Source organism: Hemitrygon akajei, chromosome 27 (assembly GCF_048418815.1).
Source record: "Hemitrygon akajei chromosome 27, sHemAka1.3, whole genome shotgun sequence".
Classification (NCBI taxonomy): Eukaryota; Metazoa; Chordata; class Chondrichthyes; order Myliobatiformes; family Dasyatidae; genus Hemitrygon; species Hemitrygon akajei.
Genome location: NC_133150.1, coordinates 20940643 through 20965717, shown reverse-complemented (window position 1 = coordinate 20965717; position 25075 = coordinate 20940643). Strand labels below are relative to the sequence as shown.

The 25075-nt window shown below is 41.7% G+C and overlaps 1 long non-coding RNA gene across 1 annotated transcript; it reads left to right on the top strand.

Moving 5' to 3' along the window:
- The first annotated feature begins 12 nt into the window (after positions 1–12).
- LOC140717179 (uncharacterized) lies at positions 13–23547 on the top strand. The gene is made up of 3 exons (XR_012096479.1): positions 13–312; positions 23146–23190; positions 23422–23547. It is a non-coding gene; the product is annotated as an uncharacterized lncRNA (long non-coding RNA).
- Positions 23548–25075: the final 1528 nt, after the last annotated feature.

Below are 25075 nucleotides of genomic sequence, written 5' to 3'. Positions count from 1 at the left end.
CTCGAGCTCCCACTCATTCCACTTCCCCTTTCGGCCGCAGTGACGTCAGGCAGCTCTCCTCCCCCCGCACCCGAACCGAACCGAACCGAACCAGCGCGCGCCTCGCATCGTTCGGGGATTGCGTCATGCTTCCTGGCATCGATGCCCGGGAGGGTCGGCCGCGCGATCGCCCCCCCCGCGCCTCCTCCCGCCCCGCGCACGCGCACGCGCTGGAGGACCTGTCACTCAGGCGACCGTTCGATCCTGTCGGATGCAGGTATCGCCGATCGCCTTTTGCAGATGTTGAGTGTAATTTCTCGCTGAGGGGAGGGGGTGAGTGAAACATCTATTATACACTTGAACCCACCTCCTGATGCAGTGTCAGTGACTGGCTCAGATTAGTTGTAATGCTGAAAGAAGAAAATGAATACTTCCCACCCTTTTCCATCACCTAAGACACTTCCCTTACACTCTGCAAGCTCACGGTGATTGGCTTTGCGTGATTTTGCAGGAGATATATTTCCTTCAAGACTTATTTTCAATATGCAAATTGATATGTATCACTTCTGGAAATGAATACGTAACTCAGTTTCACATGTTGCATTTTAAAGACATAAAATTTGAGATGCCTTCCTTTTTTCCCCCTGAACCATTGCTTCTTCTTTACTGGAGTTGAGGGACTCCTTCATCACATGTCACTCCACTTCTTCTCATATCAAGAGCAAAAATAAAGCTCTTTACAGGAGAATATTAAAGTCTTGATTGAGCTACATGAGGAAATAATAGTACAATAAGAGATGGGTTTTGATGAGAGATTTTAAAAAGCAAGGAGAGGTATCCTTAAAATTCGGTTACTTTCATATTTTTATTGTAACCTACAGTAATTTTTAATGTATTGTTCTGTACTGCAGCAGGCATGCAACAAATTTCATGATGTAAGTCTGTTTCTGATTCCTAATTTAGCAGTTTCGTAAGTTAGTATCTCAGCATTTGAAAACACAGCTACCAGAGGTGAATTAGTTAAATTGTGAATGTAAGAGATGCTAGCAATGGAGGAATGCAGAAATAAAAACAGAAAATAATGGAGATACTCGACAGATCCGGCAGACTCTGTGGTGTGAGGAAAACCGGGTCAGTGATTCAGGTTTATGACTTCTCATCAGAACTGAAACATGAGAAATCATCTTACAGAGAGATGGGGCCGGGTGAGGAGGATGAGGTGAGGGGAGCAGAGGAAGTCAGAGTTGTAGCTGCAGGAGATTATGAACACAACAAAATCTGCAGATGCTGGAAATCCGAAACTACCCACACAAAATGCTGGAGGAAATCTGCAGGCCAGACAGCATCTATGGAAATGAATAAACAGTTGACATTTTGGGCCGGGGCCCTTCTTCAGGACATGGAGCTAATCTTGTAAATTATTTTTACTCTGGCATCTCCCCCCTTCCTTTCCAGTCCTGAAAAAGGGCCTCGGCCTGAAATGTCACCTGTTTATTCATTTCCATAGATTCTGCCGGACCTGCTGAGTTCTTCCAGCATTCTCTGTGTGTTGCCTAGGAGATTATGAAGCTGGGGAGAAAAGGCTATAGGAGTATGAAATTGAGGATAAAATTATTAAATTGTTGTGTTCTTTAACCAGAAAATCATACATGCAAATCCAATCAGACTAGATAACAATGCCCATTATGAGTGAGGGTATCTGGATGACCAAAAATACAAGGAATGGAAGATGGGAAATTGACCAGGAATGCATTCGAATTGTCAGGGTTTGAGGTAAACAAGACATCACTAACAGCTTCATTACCAGATGACATGAAGAAGGGCAGGGTTGAGCAATATGATGGAGATGAAATACTGTTGATATGGATATGGTATTTGAAGTTCATCTGCAGGTCAAACATGGTGTGAAGGTTCTGAAGGAATTTGTTCAGCTTTATACAGTGATACAGCTTGGTGACAGGCTCTTCTAGCCGAACAAGCCAGCACTGCATAATTATACCCATGTGACTAGTGCTCCTTTGGACTGTGTGAGGAAATCTGAGAACCTGGAGGAGATTCACGGCATCATGGGATGAATGTATGAGCTCCTTAGAGACAGTGGCAGAACTGAACCCTGGTGATTAGCGCTGTGATAGTGCTAAATGTTATGCTATGGTGCTGCCCCCTTTACGTTAAATGCTTGAGATACGACAGCATTTTTAGAGCATTGTGTAAGCATGTAGTACTCACTGCCTGTGGTTAACTACATATACCTGTCTGACACGCCCCCCCCCCCCCGCCCCCGGCTGACTGCCCCTGTGGCTCCTCCCACAGACCCCTGTATAAAGGCGATTGGAGTTATTGATGGTGCGTCACTGCCCATTATGTCGTTGATGTTTAAGGCAGCAATCCATCTCTGTCTGTCCTTGGCCATCTTCTCCATTGTGCCCCAGTTGTAGTTCAGAGTCTTGGTCTTGTACATATAACTCACACACACAACACATACTGTTGAAGTCAGTCTTGGAAGGTAAACATGTATTGCAGATGGGATGATAACCAGAATCAATTGTTTCATCATGTGACTTGCTCTCATACATTCAAACTAGAAATTCAAAGTTTTTTGGAGATTTTATCACAATTAGAGTGACTAGTTTGACAAACTTTCTGATATTTCAGTATTGTAAGTTGTACACATTGCTTAGCAAATTAGAAGAGTGAAGAAGGATAATGGCGAGTTAGAGCTGGGCTTTGTCATGGAATTAGAGAACAAAAGGAGGCTATACAACTTTTTAAATCAGTTCTCGGTAAGAATATGTCAGTAGATCTTTCCCCTGTTTCACGTAGCCCTGAAACTGCAATTTTATCTTTCAAGTTTGATCCAATTTGCAATGGCAAGTTTTGATAGACCAACTCCACTACCCTGTCAGACACTGCATATAACCACAGACTATGCAAAAATCACCTACCAACTTAAGTTCTTTTGCCAGTCACCTTAAATCTACCTCCTGTAGTTCTTTGTCCTCTACTAAGAGCAGTTTCCTAATATCCAGACTCTTGTAATTTTGAACCATTTTGTAATTTCTTCTTTTAACCATCCACCACCATGCTGAATATTTCCAGGTTATCCTGTATCTCAGGTTCATGTTTAAGTTCAGTTTATTGTCATTCAGCCTTATACATGTATATTGCCAAACAAAACAATGTTTCTCCAGACCAAGGTACACGACATAGTACATATAACTCACACACACAACACATACTGTTGAAGTCAGAAGTTTACATACAACTTAGCCAAATACATTTAAACTCAGTTTTTCACAATTCCTGACATTTAATCCCAGAAAACATTCCCTGTATTAGGTCAGTAAGGATCACTACTTTATCTTAAGAATGTGAAATGTCAGAATAATAGTAGAGAGAATGATTTATTTCAGCTTTTATTTCTTTCATCTCTTTCCCAGTGGGTCGGAAGTTTACATACACTTTGTTAGTATTTGGTAGCATTGTCTTTAAATTGCTTAACTTGGGTCAAACGTTAGTCAGAACTGGTGTAACTGAGTCAGGTTTGTAGGCCTCCTTGCTCGCACACACTTTTTCAGTTCTGCCCACAAAATTTCTATCAGATTGAGGTCAGAAAATGATGTCAAGTCTGGTTCATCCTTGGGAGCAATTTCCAAATGCCTGAAGGTACCTCGTTTATCTGTACAAACAATAGTACGCAAGTATAAATACCATAGGACCACACAGCCGTCATACCGCTCAGGAAGGAGATGCATTCTGTCTCCTAGGGATGAATGTACTTTGGTGCAAAAAGTGCAAATCAATCCCTGAACAACAGCAAAGGACCTTGTGAAGATGCTGGAGGAAACAGGTAGACAAGTATCTATAACCACAGTAAAAAGAGTCCCATATCAACATAACCTGAAAGGCTGCTCAGCAAGGAAGAAGCCACTGCTCCAAAACTACCATAAAAAAAGCCGGACTATAGTTTGAAAGTGCACATGGGGACAAAGATCTTACTTTTTGGAGAAATGTCCTCTGGAACTGTTTGGCCATAATGACCATCATTATGTTTGGAGGAAAAAGGGTGAGGCTTGCAAGCCGAAGAACACCATTCCAACTGTGAAGCATGGGGGTGGCAGCATCATGTTGCAGGAGTGCTTTGCTGCAGAAGTAACTGGTGCACTTCACAAAGTAGATGGCATCATGAGGAAGAAAGATTATGTGGATATATTGAAGCAACATCTCAAGACATCAGCCAAGAAGTTAAAGCTCGGTCGCAAATGGGTCTTCCAAATGGACAATGACCCCAAGCATACCTCCAAAGTTGTGGCAAAATTGCTTAAGGACAAAAAAGTCAAGGTATTGGAGTGGCCATCACAAAGCCTTGACCTCAATCCGATAGAAATTTTGTGGGCAGAACTGAAAAAGCGTGTGTGAGCAAGGAGGCCTACAAACCTGACTCAGTTACACCAGTGCTGTCGAGAGGAATGGAACAAAATTCCAGCAGCTTAACGTGAGAAGCTTGTGGAAGGCCACCCAAAATGTTTGACCCAAGTTAAACAATTTAAAGGCAATGCTACCAAATACTAACAAAGTGTATGTAAATTTCTGACCCACTGGGAAAGTAATGAAAGAAATAAAAGCTGAAATAAATCATTCTCTGTACTATTATTCTGGCATTTCACATTCTTAAGATAAAGTAGTGATCCTAACTGACCTCAGACAGGGAATGTTTTCTAGGATTAAATGTCAGGAATTGTGAAAAACTGAATTCAAATGTATTTGGCTAAGGTGTATGTAAACTTCTGACTTCAAAGTAACATTACCATGAATAAATTAATAAATAATAAGATACATAATTAATTTCTCTCTCTGGCCCCTGGCAACAAGCCAACAAATCTAGTAATCTGGCTTCCACCACCTTCACTGGCAAAGAATTCCAGACTCAGTACTATCTAGGAGAAGAAATTTATCTATACCTTGGTTTGAAATGATTGGCCCTTATTTTGTCTCTACTGTATGTTCCCTATGAATCCTGCTAGTGAAAACATCTCAATGTCTACATCGTTAAGATTATCAATTGACTTACATGTTTCAGTTAAGTCACTCCTCATATTTCTAAACTCCAAGATACATAGCCCCAAACTGTCTTAACTCTGTTGATAGGACAGCCAATTCATCTCAAGAATTAGCCTGGTGAATCTCTGTTGTATGGCCTCCATTGCTATTATAGCTTTCTTTTTATAGAAAGTGAATAAACTGCACAGTATTCAAGGTGTGGCCTCACTAACAACCTGTGCAAAACCTCCCTATTCTTAAATTACAACCACTTTGAAAAAATATGCCAGTATGGCATTTGTCTCCTTAACTACATTTTGGACCAGCTTTTTAACTTTTTTTGTGTTTCATATACTAAAAAAATCGAGATCCCCCTGAACTCCATTCATTCACAATCTCTCTGCACTTAATTCCTCTTCCAAGGTGCTTGATCTCATTCTTCTCACACTGAGCTGCGTTTGCCAGCTCTGTTACCCATTCCCTCAAGCTATCTATATCCCACTGCAGAATCGCCTTATCCTTATCAAACCATTCCCATCTACCTATACTTGGATCACTGGTAAACTTGGAAACCTTCCACTTTCATCCCTCTTAAGGTTATTAATGTAAAAAATAAATGAGAGTCAACAACCAGTCCCTGAGGTATTTCACTATTTATATCCTTCCAACTTCTTTATATCAACTATTTGTTTTCTATCAAACAGCCAGTGTTCAGTCCATGTTAATATGCTTCTACCAATACTTTGGGCGCTTAATTTACGCACAAGATTCTTATGTGGCCCCTTTTAAAATTTATTTTAGAAATCCATGCATACTCTCTAGATTCCCTACTGTCCTATAGATTTGCTGAATATGCCCACAGGAAAAAGACTCTCAAGGTTGTATGTGGTGACATGCATGTACTTTAATAATAAACTTACTTTGAACCCTGAACTTACGACTTCTTTATCAGATCCTCAAATAACTTAAGAAAATTTGTCAAACATAATTTTCCTTTCATAAAGTATTAGATTACACTGGACAGCAATTTTTTTGGAAGTGTTGCTTCCTCAGAATTTTTGTTTGTTTATGATAGACTGCTTGAAGCTGAACATAAATATAATTTCAGACTGCATGTATCACATAGGAAATTGAAGAAACAAGAAGTTAACTTTTATTGAATATAATGCATTTAATTGCATAATGGTGCTGACACTTTGCAATAGTTCAACTAAGCTAAAAATGTTTTGTTGATGATTTTCATTTGTACACAGTGACTGAGGCTTCTCCCTTAAGTGTCCAACAATAATCATCTAGCATTCATGGATTCCAGTTGCCCTGATACTGTTTCTCCATGACCGCAATGTCCTGGTGAAGCCATTCACCATGTTCATCACTGACAGTGCCAAGATTTGGAGGGAAGAAGTCTAAATGGGTATGCAGGAAATAAATCTTTAGTGACATGTTGTTCTTAATGGTTCTGTGTGCTTGGAGCATGTTGTCAGCCAGCTGCGCGTAGTTTGATGCTCCATAGTTGCCAAGAAAGTCTTCCCACAACAACCTTCAATGCCTTCTGGTCCCATTGGAGTTCTTCACATTGCCTGTGATTGATGACCTGTTTGATTTGAGGACCAACAAAAATGCCTTCCTTAATCTTGGCACGTTATTCTGACTTCAATTATGAATTGCAGTAACAAATACAGGTCACGGCTGGTGGCGCAGTGACATCAGCGCTGGACTCCGGAGCGAGCGAAGGTTCCCGAGTTTGAATCCAGTCAGGTCGCTTCCGGACACACTCTCTATCCGTGCCGGGTTGAGTGTCGAGCTCACAACTCGGCCTCGTGACAAAAAACACTGCGCTGTGAGAAGCACGTGGGGGACCACTCACAGAATCTTTCCTCCAAGACAACCACTTGAAAAAATAAGTGGTCGCCGAGGCTCTGACAGAGTATGGCACACACAAAAAAAAACAAACATAAGCAGTTTTTTTAAAAAGGTGTGTGATAGGGAAATTTCATGGTGATTTTCATGATCAGCAGCCCAAAATCCATAAATTACAACTGGAAGTATTCAAGAAGCAAAATCTTTGTGGTCCAGTGTTACTAAGCAGACCGCTTGTACAATAAGATGATCTCTTGACCTCACAGTCTATTTTGTCATGACCTTGCACCTTCGTGTGTGCTTGCTCTGCACTCTCTCTATAACTGTGATACCTTATTCTCATTCTGTTTTTGATTTTCCCTCATACTACTTCAGTGTACTGATGCAATGAAATGATGTGTATGGATGGAACACAAAATAACGATTTTCACTGTATCCAGGTACAAGAGACAATAATAAATCAATTTTAAAAAATTTTGACTAGGTTTTATTACACTCTGCTTTATTAAATGATTACATTTTTTTCTCTTTGATTTCTTTATGTTAAATGGATTTTAACATTGTTCCCCAACTTCTGTCTTTGAGGCTTTTTGAACAAAGGAAATTGTGATACATTGGCTGTCTTCCAATTTTCTGGAACATAGTCTGTTTCAAAATATTTCAATTAAAATTTCACTACCCCTGCAGCCACTTCCGTTCAATCACATGAGCAGAAGGTTTGTATTGTATATCACATCTGTTTATTTAAAGTAAATAAAATGTTGCAACTTAACATCTGAGCTCATAGAATGGTAGGATCCACAGAATGGATACACTACTAAAGAGTATTTGGCCTATAATTTCTGCACAGGCTTTCTAACAGAGTGAACTCTCCAGATCCAGCCACTGGTCCTTTCTCCCTAGTCTTGCTAATTTTTCTCCTTCGTCTATTTATCCAGTTCCCTCTTGAAGGCCACGGTGAGGCATGTCACCACCACATCTGCAAGCAATGCCTTCTGGATCCCAGCCACATACTAAATAACAATAAATCCTCCTCAAGTCACTCTTCCTTAACATTTTAAAACAATGACCTCTGGTTTTCAATTCCTCTCTGTCTAGACACATCATCATTTTTTACACTTCCATAATTCTCCTCAGTCTTCTCTTCTCCTATGAAAACAGTTCCAGTCCCTTTAATGGATGCTTGTAGCTGTAGTCTTTCATAATAGGAAGCATTCCTTTAATTGGTGCAGGTCGAAGGGGACAGGCCAAACTTCTTCAGCCTCTGGAGTGAGCTTTCTTGACTGTGGCATCAGGTAGTTTCACCAGGACAAGTTATTGGTGCTGTTCATTCTTAGGAATTTAAAACTTTTAGCCCTTTCGATTTTAGCACTGCTTATGTAGGTAAAAGCATGTGCACCCCCTCCTTCCTGAAGTCAACAACCAGGTCTTTTGTTTTGCTAACATTAAGGAAAAGGTTGCTTTCATGATGCCATATCACTAGGCCATATATGTCAAACTCAAGGCCCGCGGGCCAAATCCGGCCCGCGGTGGAATTATCTTTGGCCTGCGAGTAATATCTAATTACTATTAAAGCTGGCCCCAGTAATCGAAGCGCCTATGGCGTATGATATGGCTAATGCTGAGTTTATTCAGGTACCAGGTTTTCAGGGTTTTTAGTGTTTATTCGGCAGTCTTGCTCGGCAGTCTTCTTCATAAGAAACGGAATTTGTAAAGTGAAACACTTTGTAGTTATAGCAGAGACTGAGACACGAGAGCAGGCTGAAAAAACGGAGGCAACGAAAGCTGCGTTCGCACACGTCCGACATGAAGCTGCATTTTGCTCAATCCGGCCCGTGACCTAAAATGAGTTTGACACCCCTGCACTAGGCTCTTTATCTTCTTCCTGTAATGCAGCTCAACATTATTTGAGGTAAGGCCCACTACTATGATATCATCTGCAAACTTCTAGATGGAGTTAGGATAGAATCTGGCCAAGCAGTCAAGAGTGTACAGGGAATAGAGTAGTGGGCTGAGGATGGAGCCCGGTAGGGCACCAGTGTTGAGAAGAATTGTGGTGGAGGTGTCGCTGTCTATCCTTATTGATTGTGGTCAATTGGTCATGAAGTCAAGGATCCAGTTGCAAAAGACAGTATTGAGTCCCAGGTTAGGAGTTTGGAGATGAGTTTGCATGGGATTATAGTATTGAAGGTACAGCTGTAGCTAATATATGCAATTCGCTATGAACAAATCCAGGCTGATTTCTCCTATTTATTCCATTTTCCTGCAGATAACTATTATCCCAGATCAATGTTTTAAAAAGTACTTTCCACCACTGTAGTTAAACTGGCTTACATTTGCTAACCACGTCCTTCCTTCTTTTGTGAATAAGGGAATAAAATTTTCTGTCAGCACCCTCCTATCCAAAGAGTAATTGTGGTCAAAGCCTGATTATGAACTGTTCTGTCCATAAAGGAGCTCAAAAAGTTTGATATCAAATGGCATGAATTTTCACACATCTAAAATAACTACTCCAATTCAAGTATTACTTTTAAGATTAATTTTTTTAATTGGCCTATTAATATATTGATTTCCAGTAGTCTGGTATTCCTTTGTCAGTGATTGCTATAATTTGTAAAACCAAATTTAGCTATTAAGTAATATACATTTATTTATAAATTTAGGTGCAAACCACCATTGTTCTAATTAAAACTGTAATTTAATTAGAGACTGAGATTTTTTGTCATTTCTTTAATTTTAAACCTTGAACTCTTTCTAATATGTGGAAAACTGATTAGATATATTACTAATCAAAAAGTTATGAATTACAAGCATTATGGAATCTAACTGAGGAGGTGCAAATGTTGCTCAATTTTCTGCTTTCCACTTCATCATTCCCTCCCACTACCAATCTCTGCTAAAGAAAAGTCACTATCTTCTGTTTTATTACGTTCTAATACAAAACACAAACTTACAACACTGAGAAGATATTTGCCTTTTCCTCAGACAACATTCGCTCTTCTATCTGCTTTTAATACTCAATATCCAATTTTCACAAATCATGCATTTTGCATCACATTTTTAAAAATCTACTTATTTGATGTTGATATTGCTGGCAACGGATATTTAGTGACTTGGAGGGGGATTTCCAGAGTCTTATGACCCCACGCCCTTTGTCCTTATCTCCAGACAATGTGTAGTCTTCGGGCCTGCTCTCCAGTGGGAAAGTGAGTAAAGGAAGGTAGCTGGTAGAGAATTTAAACAGATTGTTATGCTTTGGTGCACCTTGACTTTGGCATCTTGTTGGAGCTTCAGTTACCCAGGTAATGGAAGAATCACTCTCCTGCCTTGTGCCTTGCAGATAATGGAAAGATTTTGAGAAGTTGAGGTATAAAAAGTTTAAAAGTTCAAAGCTTAAAGTACATTTGTATGAATGAGTGCATACTATATACAACCTTGAGATTTATCTTCTTACAGGCAGCCACAAAACAAAAAAAAACAACATAAACCAATAAAAAAGTCACTTGCTGAAGGATACCTGATCCTCTTTTACTGCAAAAATGCTTATATTCCTTTCAATTAATTTCCTAGTCATTTCTAGGATATCAGTGGTAGGAGATTAAATTGTGATAAGTCTATTGAAAGCCGAGGGAAGATGATTGTTTTTCAAGATGGTCACTGCCTCACACTTGTGTGAAAGAATACAGTTGGCCCTCCTTATCCACGAATTCCGCATGCGCGAATTCAACCAACCGCGAATCGTGAAAACCCGGAAGTGTTCTTCCAGCACTTGTTGTTCAAGCATGTGTAGACTTTTTTTCTTGTCAGTATTCCCTAAACAATGTAGTATAACAACCATTTTACATAGCATTTACATTGTATTAGGTATTAGAACATAGAACATAGAATAGAACAGCACATTACAGGCCCTTCGGCCCACAATGTTGTGCTGACCCTGAAACCTTGCCTCCCATATAACCCCCCACCATAAATTCCTCCATTTACCTGTCTAGTAGTCTCTTAAACTTCACTAGTGTATCTGCCTCCACCACTGACTCAGGCAGTGCATTCCACGCACCAACCACTCTCTGAGTAAAAAACCTTCCTCTAATATCCCCCCTTGAATTTCCCTCCCCTTACCTTAAAGCCATGTCCTCTTGTACTGAGCAGTGGTGCCCTGGGGAAGAGGCGCTGGCTATCCACTCTATCTATTCTTCTTAATATCTTGAACACCTCTATATTGCCTCCTCTCATCCTCCTTCTCTTCAAAGAGTAAAGCCCTAGCTCCCTTAATTTCTGATCATAATCCATACTCTCTAAATCAGGCAGCATCCTGGTAAATCTCCTCTGTACCCTTTCCAATGCTTCCACATCCTTCCTATAGTGAGGCAACCAGAACTGGTCACAGTACTCCAAGTGTGGCCTAACTAGAGTTTTATAGAGCTGCATCATTACATCGCGACTCTTAAACTCTGTCCCTCGACTTATGGAAGCTAACATCTCATAGGCTTTCTTAACTACCCTATCTACCTGTGAGGCAACTTTCAGGGATCTGTGGACATGTACCTCCAGATCCCTCTGCTCCTCCACAGTATCAAGTATCCTGCCATTTACTTTGTACTCTGCCTTGGAGTTTGTCCTTCCAAAGTGTACCACCTCACACTTCTCCGGGTTGAACTCCATTGCCACTTCTCAGCCCACTTCTGCATCCTATCAATGTCTCGCTGCAATCTTCGACAATCCTCTACACTATCTACAACACCACCAACCTTTGTGTCATCTGCAAACTTGCCAACCCACCCTTTTACCCCCCACATCCAGGTCGTTAATAATAATCATGAAAAGTAGAGGTCCCAGAACAGATCCTTCTGATTATAAGTAATCTAGAGATGATTTAAAGTATACAGGAGGATGTGCGTGGGTTATCGTTGATCAGGATTTTAAAAAATCGGAAGTTCTCTTACTAAGTAAGTCGGAACAGGTACATCTGGTATTATTTAGCGTCAGTTAGACAAATGGTTGTCTTAGTATTTAGTATATATTTTACCTTTCTATGCATATAAAACACTTAAGAACGTATGTTTCAGCACCGGGCTCAGGAGTTCGATCTAGTGACAGATCGCTATGGAGTGCGCTCTCCACCATGCCGAGTTGATGTGGAGGATCAAAAACCCAAAACCCCAAAACCCAATAATTAAACCGCTACACACACAAAATGCTGGTGGAACACAGCAGACCAGGCAGCATCTATAAGGAGAAGTACTGTCAACGTTTTGGGCCAAGACCCTTCATCGTTGCTTAGTAATAATTGTAGCTTTCATCAGGGTAGAGCCTTTCTCACTTTATCCTTTAAAATTGTTCCGATCGTTGACCGACGTAGCCTAACACTTTTCCAATGACCGATGGCGTTTCATCTCTTTCCGATCGCTTTATTATTTCCACTTTATTTTCAATCGTGTTCGTGATTATTTTTGTGAACAGAAACACTGCAGATTCAGATCTCTGCCGCCGGGTCCTAACATCCACCGCTCTGAGACAGGTTACATAAGGTCTGGGGTTCCGCTGGGTCCTAAGGTCAAGCGCATTGAGACAAGTTGAATAAGGGACTTGAGCATCCGCGAATTTTGGTATCCGCGAGGGGTCCCGGAACTAATCCCCCGCGGATAAGGAGGGCTGACTGTACTACTTTCAATTTGTCAGCCCATACCTAAATGTTGCCTCAATTTTACTGCCTGAGGATGTGACTGAATTTGAATGTTGTACAATTATCAGTGTATATTCCAACCTTATGACGAAGAGGGAAGGCCATTGATGGAAGATGAATACTAGGACTCTATCCTAAGTATAGGAGCCATGTATCCATTTTCTGTCTGCATTGTGTTTTGTGTTGCATGTTTATTATGTATATTGTGGTAGTCAGTCATGCGGGTGGGGGTGTGGTAGCAGCAAAGCGTTTAGCTTGGTCTTTGAAGTTAATAGAGCTAGGGAGTGAGCCGGGTCACTTTTTAAATCACTTAACTTCGCTTAAGCACACCTAAGTCCGTTTATGTTAGCTTAATTAAGCTTAATTAAGTTGAAGAAAGCTTAAAGGACGTTTAATTTGCTAAGTCTGTTTATTTTGTTATATTGCTAGTTTTAGTTTTAGTTTCTCTAGTCTTTTATCACTTCGATTGTTAGTTTTGCTGGATTCTTAATTAAAATGTGAACATATTCTTTGACTTGGAGCCTTGTTATTGGATTGAGATGGAAAGCACATCAAACAGGGTCAAACCCATCCCCCCCCCCCCCCCCCCCCTCGCCCCGCTTAGTCTCTAAATAGTGTTGGTTTGCTGGTGTCCCTGCAACACTAAGGAGCCTCTGCAGTTCTAACAATGTGTTCATGGCTCACATGATCTTGGTAATAAACAATGATCATTACTCAGTGGCCACCTTGGTAGCTACTTGCAGCAGTCACACAACACCTGTGAAGAGAGGAGCAGAATTAAGATATGTTAGATTGTTCATCATTGATAAGCTTTTATCAGAATTGAGAAGAAATCAATAGCAAATAAGTTCCAAGTTGTTCTGCTGCATTTCTCGATGGAGGACCCTGGAAATATCCCAAAGATGGATTGCTTTCAAGCATCATGGAAGGCCTTCTAACAATCCCTATCATGAGTGACAAGGTATTGGAAAAATTAATGGGTTGGAAGGCAGAAGAGTCACCACAACACAATGGTTGCATTCAAGGGTTTTAACGTAAGTAGCCTCAGAGCGAGTAAAGGCTTTGGCTGCAGATTTTCAGAACTTATTGAGTCTCGGGAGAATACTAGCAGATTGAAAGAAAGAGTGTCTCTCAAAGTCCAACCCCACATCCCCATCAGGAGAGGTGGACGCAGGTAAGGCCAGCCAACAGGGCTCTGGTGAAGCCGTAAAGGCCAATCCCCTGTACAGCAGATACAATGGATTGCAGAACCCCAACCACACCATCGATTTAAGACAATGGAGATGGGAGATCATCGATAGCCTATGCTCCACTGGGAGCTAAGGCCCCAAATAAGTACGTGAAGATAGAGTAGATAGTTAGAGTCTTGTTCCCAGGATGGAATAGTCAGAGGGCATAGATTTAATTTGGGAGGGAGAAATTTTAAAAGGAAATTTGTGAAACTTGCACAGAGAATGGTAGACGGCTAGAATGTGGTGCCAGGGGAACAGGCAGACACAGATACAGCAGCGAGAATTAAGAGGCATTTAAAATGTGAATAAGCAGGGAATAGAAGGCTACAGGCCATGTGTAGGCAGATCTAATTAGTACAGATTGGCATCCTAGTAAGTGTGCACATGGCTTGTTCCTGTGCTGTACGGCTCCATAGTCTAAGTTTTAATTTGCATTTTCCCAGAGATTATGAAAAATTGGTAATGGTAATCTGCCAGTCTAGTGGTAAGTAGCTCACGCTCATGGAATTTCTGGATCCCGTATGTTCAAAGTGGATGCTCCAGAACGTTTTCCTTTGCAGCTGTAAACAGGATGAAATAAAAATCCAAGCTGCTAGTAGTCATTTCAGAAAACATTGAGAACATATGATGAATAAGTTAGTTAAATCAAGCTATCCCACTGACAGAAGTATTATTATATAAGTAAACAAACAAAAGTTGGACATAAAGTACTGGAGTTAATGAGTACAAGTATATGCCTGAAAATTCATCCCTGCTTAGTAGTCCTTTCAAAGGGATGAGTTCAAAAGACACAGCATGTAATGCACCAATATTACGTAATGCACATCCAATATTGTTGACCAAGGATGAATTTCTAAGCAATATGTGTCCACATGAGTGAACTTACCACATACTTGGCAAGACTTACCACATGCTTTTCTTAATCTGTGGTTAAAATGATTGAAGCACGTAAATGAATGAGACAAATTTCTAGTATGCAACACAGCAGGGACCAGCACTTTTAATTTAACACATTATTAAGCACTATTTCTTTCAATATATTTGTTGATTAAAGTGATTTATTTGCAAAATCATAATGATCATAATGTGCCTTTTATGTTCTCAGAGTGTCTCAAAATGCTCGGAAGCCAATGAATGTTTTCAAATTTAGTCACTGTTGTAATACAGAATGCTAAATTATCTGAGACAGTCATCATTAATAGTTAAGCATTACAGACTCTGTATTGCCAGGATTCTGACTGGGGTAAAAAGATGTTGAAATCTTTGTTATGTAACGACAAACGAATCCTGAAATGGGAAATTGCAACAAGTTATTTTCCTCACAGTGGATGTTGTGCAAATTATCCAGATCAGCACACCGAAGTAATGCAGTTACATGCATTGGCAGCCCATTAGTTTTTGCAACTGGCAGTATCATTGTCATGTGATTATTGTTCTCTTGGTAAAGCTGAATTCTAAATGTTTGCAGAACATTTTGCTTGGGGCATGTAGGTGGAGTGAAACATTCAGGAGCAATTGAGAGATCAGAAATAGATCACAAGGCCATAAGATATAGGAAACGGGCTAGTCTATTTGGCCCATCAAGTCTACTCTACCATTCAACATCTGGTAAAAGAAGTTCCTCCTGTTTTCTGTTCTAAAAGGACATCCTCTGTTCTGAGGCTATGCCCTCTGGTTCAAGACTCTTGCACTATTGGAAACATCCTCTCCACGTCCACTCTATCCAGGCCTTTCAATATACAGTAAGCTTCAATGAAATCCCCCCACCCCTATTCTTCTAAACTCCAGCGAGTATGGGCCCAGAGCCATCAAAAGAGGAACTGTTAAGCAGTATATCATTCACATTGTGACATCCATGGGTATATAGACAACCAATATTTTGAATAGAACTGAATTAAAACTTAATACTCTGGCTTAATTCCCAGACAAAAGACATGCAGCAGCTAGCAACAGTGCATAAGATACACAGGAGAAAGTCTGTAGATGCTGGAAATCCAAAGCAACACACACTAATTGCTGGAGGAACACAGTGTCAGGCATCATTAATGGGAAAAAAACAGATGACGTTTCAAGTTGAGACCCTCCATCAGGACTGAAAAAGAAGCTGAAGGATGCCAACATAAAAAAGGTGGGAGGAGGGGGAAGAGGATAACTAGAAGCTGATAGGAGAAGACAGGTGGGTGGAAAGGTAATGGGCTGGAGAAGAAGGAATTTGCTAGGAGAGGAGAATAGACCATAGGGAGAAAGGGAAGTGGGGAGATCCAGAGGTAAGTGATAGGCAAGTAAGAAGAGGTAAAAGGTCAGATTGGGGAATAGAAAAAGAGGAGGGGAGAGGGGAAAATTACTGAAAGGTGAAATGGATATTCATGCCAGCAGGTTTGAGGCTACCCAGATGTAACATAAGTTGTTGCTCCTCCACCCTGAGGGTGGCCTCATCTTGGCACAAGAGGAGGCCATGGACTGACATGTTGGAATAAGAATGAGAATCCAAATTAAAATGTTCGGCTACCAGGAAGTTCCGCTTTTGGAAGGTGGAGTGGAGCTGCCCGACGAAGCAGTCCCCAAATTTACGATGGGTCTCACCAATGTAAAGGAGACTGCAGGTGAAATGTTGCCTCATTTGGAAGGACTGTTTGGTGTGGAGGTGAGGGAGGAGGTGTATAGGCAGGTGTAGCACTTGGGTTGTTTGCCCAGGATAGCGCCGGGAGAGAGATTAGTGGGGATGGACAAGTGGACAAGAGAATCGCGGAGGGAGCGATCTCTGTGGAAAGCGGGACAGTGGGGGGGGGGGGGGGGGGGGAGAGTCCGTGGAGGTGGAGGTATATCTAGTGATAGGATCCCTTTGGAGATTGCGGAAGTTGCAGAGAATGATGTGTTGGATGCAGAGTTTGATGGTGTGGTAGGTAACGGACAAGAGGAGCTCCATCACTGTTAAGGCAACGGGAAGATGTGGTGAGCACAGAAGTTTGAGAAATGGAGGAAATGCAGGTGAGGGCTGCATCAATAGTGGAGGAAGGGAAACCCCGTTCTTTGAAGAAGTGAAAATCTCTGATATCCTGAAAAGGAAGGCCGCATCCCAGGAACAGATGTGTCAGTGGCGAAAGGACTGAGAAAAGGGAATAACATTTTTACAGGAGATAGGGTGAAAAAAGATATAATCAGGTGAGTCTTGCCACTATTGTACTTTTCAGAGATACTTGACAGCAACCTTTATTTCTGAAGGTGTAACGATTGGGGTAGGTGGAAAATAGTAGAAATTAGAATCAGAATCAGGTTTAATATCACTGGCATACGTTCATTAACTTTACGGCAGCAGTACAAAGATATACATGATAAATAAGTATGGAGAAAAAATTGAATTACATTAAGTATTTATGTGTCTATTAAATAGTTAACCTAAAATAAATAGTGCAAAAAAAAAACAGAAATAAAAAAATAGTGAGGAAAATAGTTCATGGATTCAATGTCCATTTAGAAATCAGATAGCAGAGGGGAAGAAGCTGTTCCTGAATCGCTGAGTGTGTATCTTCAGGCTGCTGTACCTCCTTCCCGACAGTAACAATGAAAAGAGGGAATGTCCTGGGTGGAGCGGTTCTTTAATGATGGACACTACCTTCCTAAGGCACTGCTCCTTAAAGATGTCTTGGGTACTACGGAGGCTAGTACCCATGATGGAGCTGACTAATTTTACAAGTTCCTGAACCTACTTTGACCTTGTGTAGTAGCCCCTCAATACCAAATGGTGATGCAGCCAGGCAGAATTCTCTCCATGATACGTTTCTAGAAGATTTTGAGTGTTTAAGTTAACAAACCAAATCTCTTCAAACTCGTAATGAAATATAGCCACTGTCTTGCCTTCTTTATAGCTGCATCAATCGTTGCATCCAGAGATACTGACACCCAGGAGCTTGAAATTGCTCACTCTCTGCACTTCTGATCTCTCTTAAGAGGACTGGTTTGTGTTCCCTTGGCCTACCCTTCCTGAAGTTTCACAGTCTTTGGTCTTGCTGACGTTGAGTGCAAGGTTGTTGTTGTGACACCACTCAACTAACTGGTATATAACACTCCTGTACCTTCTGAAATTTTGCCAACAATGGTTATATCATCAGTAAATTTATAGATGAAACTTGAGCCATGCCTATTCACGCAGTCATGGGTGTTGAGAGAGTAGAGCCAATGAGCTAAGCTCTCATTCCTGTGGTGCGCCAGTGTTGATCGTCAGCGAGGTGGAGATGTTACTTCTGATTCACTCAGGTTGTGGACTTCTGGTTAGTAAGTCAAGGTTCCAGTTGCAGATGGAGGTACAGCGGCCCAGGTTCTGTAACATTTTGATCAGGACTGTAGGAATGATGGTGTTAAATGCTGAGCTGTAGTCAATAAACAGCATCCTGACAAGGTACTTGAATTATCCAGGTTACGCAAGGCCGCATGGAGAGCCATTGAGATTGCATCTGCTATAGACCTATTGTGGTGATAGATAAATTGCATTGGATCTAGGACCTTCCTGAGACAGGTGTTGATTCTAGCCATGACCAACCACTGAAAGCACTCATCACAATAGATATGAGTGCTATTGGACGTTAGTCGTTAAGGCAGCTCACGCTGCTCTTCTTCAGCACTGGTATAATTGTTGCCCTTTTGAAGCAGGTGGCTATAGCAGTGAGAGATTCAGAATGTCTTTGAATAGCCCTGCCAGTTGGTTGGCACAGATTTTCAGAGCCTTACCAGGTAATCCATGGGGCCCTACTGTCTTGTGAAGGTTCATCCTCTTGAAAGATAGACTGGCGTCAGCCTCCAAGACAGAGATCACAGGGTCATCAAATGCTGCTGAGAACTTCATAGCTGTGGTTTTATTCTCCCTTTCAAAGCAAGCATAAAAGGCATTGGTCGTGAGGCATTGCTGTCATTCATGATGTTGGGTTTTCCTTGCCTGCAAACCCTACACAGAGTTGACATGCATCCAATGTCACCTCTAACCTCTCTTGGAATTGGTTCTTGGCTCTTGAAATAGTCCTCCATAAGTCATACCTGATTTTCTAATACAGGCCTAGTTTTCTTAATACAGATGTCAGAGAGAGATTCCCATACAACCCCATTGGTGGACTAAGTTTATAGTGGAACCAGAAGTGAAATGTGATAGATCCTTTGTGCTGTATTTAAACTGCTGGTCTTTTAATTCTTTTTCAACGTTCAAAGTACATATACAATATGTCAGCATTTGCTTGTGGGCATACGCAGTAAATCCAATCAATGTAATGCAATCAATGAAAGACGACACCCAACAGGGCGGACAGCCAGTATGCGAAAGACAATAAACTATACAAATACAAAAGAAAAATAATAAATAAGCATTTCATTTCATCTACTGAAAATCCACCTCAAAATAGATAATTAAGAGGAGAAGTGTATCTGTAACCTTTCAAATAAAGCTTCAACTAAAAGCCTTATATGTCTGTATGCAAAATATCCTTTGCTATTCCAGGAATTATCTGTGTTCAAGCCCATCATGATCCCTTAATGACCAGCCCAAACTAAATGAAGAGTTAATCCAGGCATTCATGCCTCTGACAGCTTTTTGTGATCTGGGCGTTGCAGGATTGACTGTTTCATTTGCATAGATGACCACAAAAGTGGCACAGAAACAATAACTTTAAGATATTTCAAATCCAATGTGATTAGCCATTTTGTAAATATGAATAATTCAATACTGTCTAACATCTTGTGCCATTACTTGTAGGCAATCAAGAGTCTACTGTGATTGAGATGTTTCAATGCACCTGTTCTTTTAAAGATATTGTTAAGTTGGAACATGGGCTAAATTAGAACATTCTTGTGTGAAATAGGGTGTAATTTGTTTCTGCTTCAGGTAGTTTCTTGGGAGCTGTTTGACTTCATTCCTTGGTGTGAGTCTAGATTATTTCAGTATTAGCAAGGAACAGTTGAAATGTGTTGAGTTCTTTTAGTAGAATAAGACCTTTTGCTCTGATTAAGAGATGTTTGATTCAATATACCATCTGTTTTAAGTGTGTCATAAGACTAAGTCCTGCATATCAATTGCTTCCTACCTTTGATCACTCTGTGAAAGGTTGACATAGTGGAAGGAATTAAGTGGGAAGCTGCTGAGGGGAAGGTCTGGTGGAAAGATTAGAGAACCAATCTGTGACTCTACCATATACAACCCCAAGACTCATTTTCCTATGGGCACCCTCAGCAAATCTATAGAATAGTAACTGTAACAGAATCAATGAAAGATCAACCAGACTGCAGAAGCCAACAAACTGTGCAAATGCAAATATAAATGAACAGCATTAAGTACCAAGAACATGAGATAACAAGATAAAGAGTCCTTAAAGTGAGATCATTAGTTGTGGAAACATCTCAATGGATGGGCAAGTGAGCATAGTTATCCCCTTTTGTTCAAAAGTCTGATAGTTGAGGGGTAATAATTATTGTTGAACAGTCCTTCCAGGTGAGGCAACACTTCACCTGTGAGTCGGCTGGTGTGGTATACTGCGTCTGTGCTCCCAGTGTGGCCTTTTATATATTGGTCAGACCCGACGCAGACTAGGAGACCGTTTCGCTGAACACCTACGCTCTGTCCGCCAGAGAAAGCAGGATCTCCCAGTGGCCACACATTTTAATTCCACGTCCCATTCCCAATCTGATATGTCTATCCATGGCCTCCTCTACTGTCAAGATGAAGCCACACTCAGGTTGGAGGAACAACACCTTATATGTCATCTGGGTAGCCTCCAACCTGATGGCATGAACATTGACTTCTCTAACTTCCGTTAATGCTCCTCCTCCCCTTCTTACTCCATCCCTGATATATTTAGTTTTTTTCTCCCCCTCCTTTTTTTTTCCCCTTTCTGCCCATCACTCTGCCTGTTCTCCATCTCCCTCTGGTGCTCCCCTCCCCCTTTCTTTCTCCCTAGGCCTCCCATCCATGATCCTTTCCCTTCTCCAGTTCTGTATCCCTTTTGCTAATCACCTTTCCGGCTCTCAGCTTCACCCCATCCCCTCCTGTCTTCTCCTATCATTTCACATTTCCCCCTCCCCTTCCTACTTTCAAATCTCTTGCTATCTTTCCTTTCAGTTAGTCTTGACGAAGGGTCTCGGCCCGAAACGTCGACAGCGCTTCTCCCTATAGACGCTGCCTGGCCTGCCGCATTCCACCAGCATTTTGTGTGTGTGTTGCTTGAATTTCCAGCATCTGCAGATTTCCTCGTGTTTGCTGTGGCTTTACTTCTGGGTCTGGTCAAAATGGATATTACTCTAGCTGCTTACCTTTCTGCTACAGGCTTGCCTATATATGGGATAGTTCATAATTTTCTGTTCACATTGACTCTGGAGTGTATGACTTAATATTGTTGTTTATTTATTTATTCATTCATTCATTCATTCAGTTATTGATTTATTAAGGTACAGCATGGACTAGGCCCTTCTGGTCCTTCAAGCTGTATCGCTCAGCAACGCTGGATTTAACCCTAGCCTATTCACAGGACGATTTACAATGACCAATTAACATACCAACTGGTACATCTTTGGGCTGTGAGAGAAAACTGGAGCACCCAGAAGAAACCCATGCAGTCTCGGGAAGAGCGTACAAACTCCTTACAGGCAGCAGCATGTCTTTGGGCATGCTTTTTTTAAAAATGGGATACTCATTTATTTGATTCAGATCATACCTCTGGGGCTTATCAACGTTGATCAGAAGGCTTGTCATTCATGTTCAAAATTAGCTGTCGTAAGGGAACGCTGATGAGGCTAGATTTGTGTGGATGAACTTTCACTTGATTGGGCTTGCACGTCTTGGTGAAGAAAATTGTATTGCTTATTTGGGAAGGGTTGTTGAAGTAAAATCACAGCAAGGATTAGAAACAAGGACATTAGTCAGAGCAAAGATGTGAAATTCTGCAGATGCTAGAAATCCAAGCAACGCACACAAAATGCTGGAGGATCTCACCAGGCCAGGCAACATCTATGAAAAAAGTAGTCAACATTTTGGACCGAGACCCTTCATCAGTTCCTCCAGCATTTAATGCGTGACACTTGTCAGAATGCTGTTTCTGGATTTCAGTTCAGCATTCAACACTATTGTCCCATAGACCTTGATGAACAGACTCCTACTTCTCGGTCTAAATACAACACCATGCAACAGAGAATTAGGCTTCCTAACCAAGATAATCAGGGCCTCAGATAGTCAGAATGCACAACTGCTCCTCTCTCCTTATCATCTTTAACCTGTGTGCCATTCAGGGCTGTGTGCTTAGCCCATTGCTGTACACTCTGCTGACACATGACTACACAGCCAAACACCCAAGTAATCCCATTGTCAAGTTTGCTGTTGATGCAACAACAGTGATGTTCATCACTAACAATATTGAGATGGTCTACAGAGAGGAGGTTCTAGACCTGGTGCCTGGCAAAAAACCACTTCCTCAATGTCAACAAGACATAGGAGATAGTTATCGACTTCAGGAGAACTTGCACCACTCACACCCCTCTTGACATTGGCACCCAGCCGTTTCAGTCCACATTTCGCACATGGTCCCAGAATGTATCCTACACAATCAGGAAACCTCATCTGCCACTCTACTTCCTGAGGAGGGTGAAGAGAGCTGGACTATACAGAGCAATACTCATGTCCTTATACAGATGCTGCATCGTTGCTTGGTATGGAAGCCACATTGTGGCAGACAGGAAGGCTCTACACCAGGTAGTCAAAACTGCCCAACAGACCACTGACACAGGCCTACCAGCCATCAAGGACATATATATATAGAAAGGTGTCAGAAAAAGGCCAGTAACATCATTAAGGATCCCAACTACCTGCTCATGGACTGTTTGTTCCACTCCCAGCAGGGAGAAGCCCACACAATATCCACGCCAGGACCATCAGGCGCAAAAATGGTTACTTTCCACAAACCGTGAAGCTGACTAACAACTCCACCCACCAACCCACCCCACCACCACTACTTTATCATTTCCTGTCAGAGCCTCCTTATGTATTGACACTCGTGTATCTAGAGTCACATACAATCAATCATGTATATAAGCTATCTTATGCACTTACATATATATTTATTGTGTTCTTTAAATCATTGTGTTCCTTATCTTACTGTGTTTATTTTGTGCTGCATCAGATCCAGAGTGACTACAATTTCATTCTCCTTTAATCTTGTGTACTGGAAATGATATTAAATAATCTTGAATCACCAATAGTTGAGCTTGCCACATAGTCCACCAGCATAATTGTAGGGTCCGCTTATCTTTTGCTGGAATAATGGCAGTTTGGTGGCATCACACACTCATGCTATCTTGTTCTTCTTTGTTTTCCTTTTAAAATAGCCAAAGGGGAGAACTTGTATTGCTCAATAATATTTCCATTATGAGGTGAGTATGACTCCTTCAACATAGATCAGTAGTTAACAAAAGTAAAAATGCTTAAAAGTTCCATTTGTATGTTTGCATAAGAACTTGGCAACTGAGAATTCTTACTGCCTGGAAAATGTGTGTATCACTTTCACCAAGAATGTTCTGATCTCTTTACTTGTATTGATAGCAGTAATGGGTGTAACTGACAATTAACACCATCTATCTTCTTTGCACATTACATCATTGCAGGGGTGGCAGGAGCTTAAGTAATAACAATATACTAACCCTCTGTGATCTTTCTGATGTGGACTTGGTCTTCTGGACTCTAGAGGTGCAGTTCATTTTGTATCGACATCACTTCCTGTATGTAAGATGTTTTCTGTATCATTTCCTGTGCGGATTAGTTTTGATTTGATTTGAAGCACGTGGAGCAGCAAGAAGTGTGAGTATTAAGTTTTTGTTAATAATGGTAAGTATTTAGTAGATTTATTTTAAAGAAATTATTCTGTTTATTGTTCATCATTATTAAGTTATTGTTGCGTCACAAGTTTGCTCTTGTTTACACAGTATTGTTATGGAGTGGGCTGTTGGGGCTCTGGATGGAGGCAGTACCTTTGATGTCTGACACCCGCACTCTATTGAGTAGGATGGATTGTCATCACTGGTCCTCATCCATCTCCTAAATCTCTCATGTCTGCCTCCAAGTGGCACACCGCCATACACCACTCCAGCTGGCGGGCTAAACGGTGTGAGGGGGTGGTGCTAACATGGCACCACTGGGTGAAGAACCTTGTCAACAAGGTCTCCAGCCAGGGCGGGTGAGTTCCCCAAAGAACTGCAATGGCCACGTGTTCAAGACCAGGGTAAGCCAGTTCCAGTTCCCCAGTCCCAACCGCTTCATTTTCACAATGGATGTCCAATCCTTATACACTTATATTCCCCATCAAGAAGGCCTCAAAGCCCTCCACTACTTTCTGGACAATAGACCTCACCAGTTCCCCAACACCACCACACCCCTCAGGTTGGCGGAACTGGTACTCACACTTAATAACTTCTCTTTCGGCTCTTCCCACTTTCTTCAGACCAAGGGTGTAGCTACGGGCACTCGCATGGACCCTAGCTATGCCTGCCTCTTTGTGGGTTATGTGGAACAGACTATGCTCCAAATCTATACTGGTACTGCTCCCCAACTTTTCCTTCGATACATTGACGACTACATTGGTGCTGCTTCCTGCACCCATGCTGAGCTTGTCAATTTCATCGACTTTGCCTCTAACTTTCACCCAGCCCTCAAATTCACTTGGTCCATCTCGGGCACTTCTCTCCCCTTTCTCGATCTCTCGGTCTCCATCTCTGGAGATAGACTGTCCATTGACATCTTCTATAAACCCACTGACTACCATAACTACCTTGATTATACCTCTTCCCACCCTGCCAAATGCAGAATTTCTATTCCCTATTCCCAGTTCCTCCGTCTCCACCACATCTGCTCCAAGGATGAGGCTTTCCGTTCCAGGACATCCGAAATGTCCTTTTTCTTTAAGAATTGTGGTTTCCCTTCTGCCGTCATCAATGATGCCCTCACCCACATCTCCTCCATTTCCCACACTTCGGCCCTCATCCCATCCTCCCGTCACCACAACAGGGACCGTGTTTCCCTTGTCCTCACCTATCACCCCACCAGCCTCCAGATCCAGCGTATTATCCTCCGCAACTTCCGCCACCTTCAACAGGACCCCACCACTAAGGACATCTTTCCTTCTCTACCCCTTTCTGCTTTTCGTAGGGATCGTTCCCTCCGCGACTGCCTGGTCCACACATCCCTCCCCACAGATCTCCCACCTGACTCTTATCCCTGCAAGCATAAGTGCTACACCTGTCCCTACACCTCATCTCTTACCAC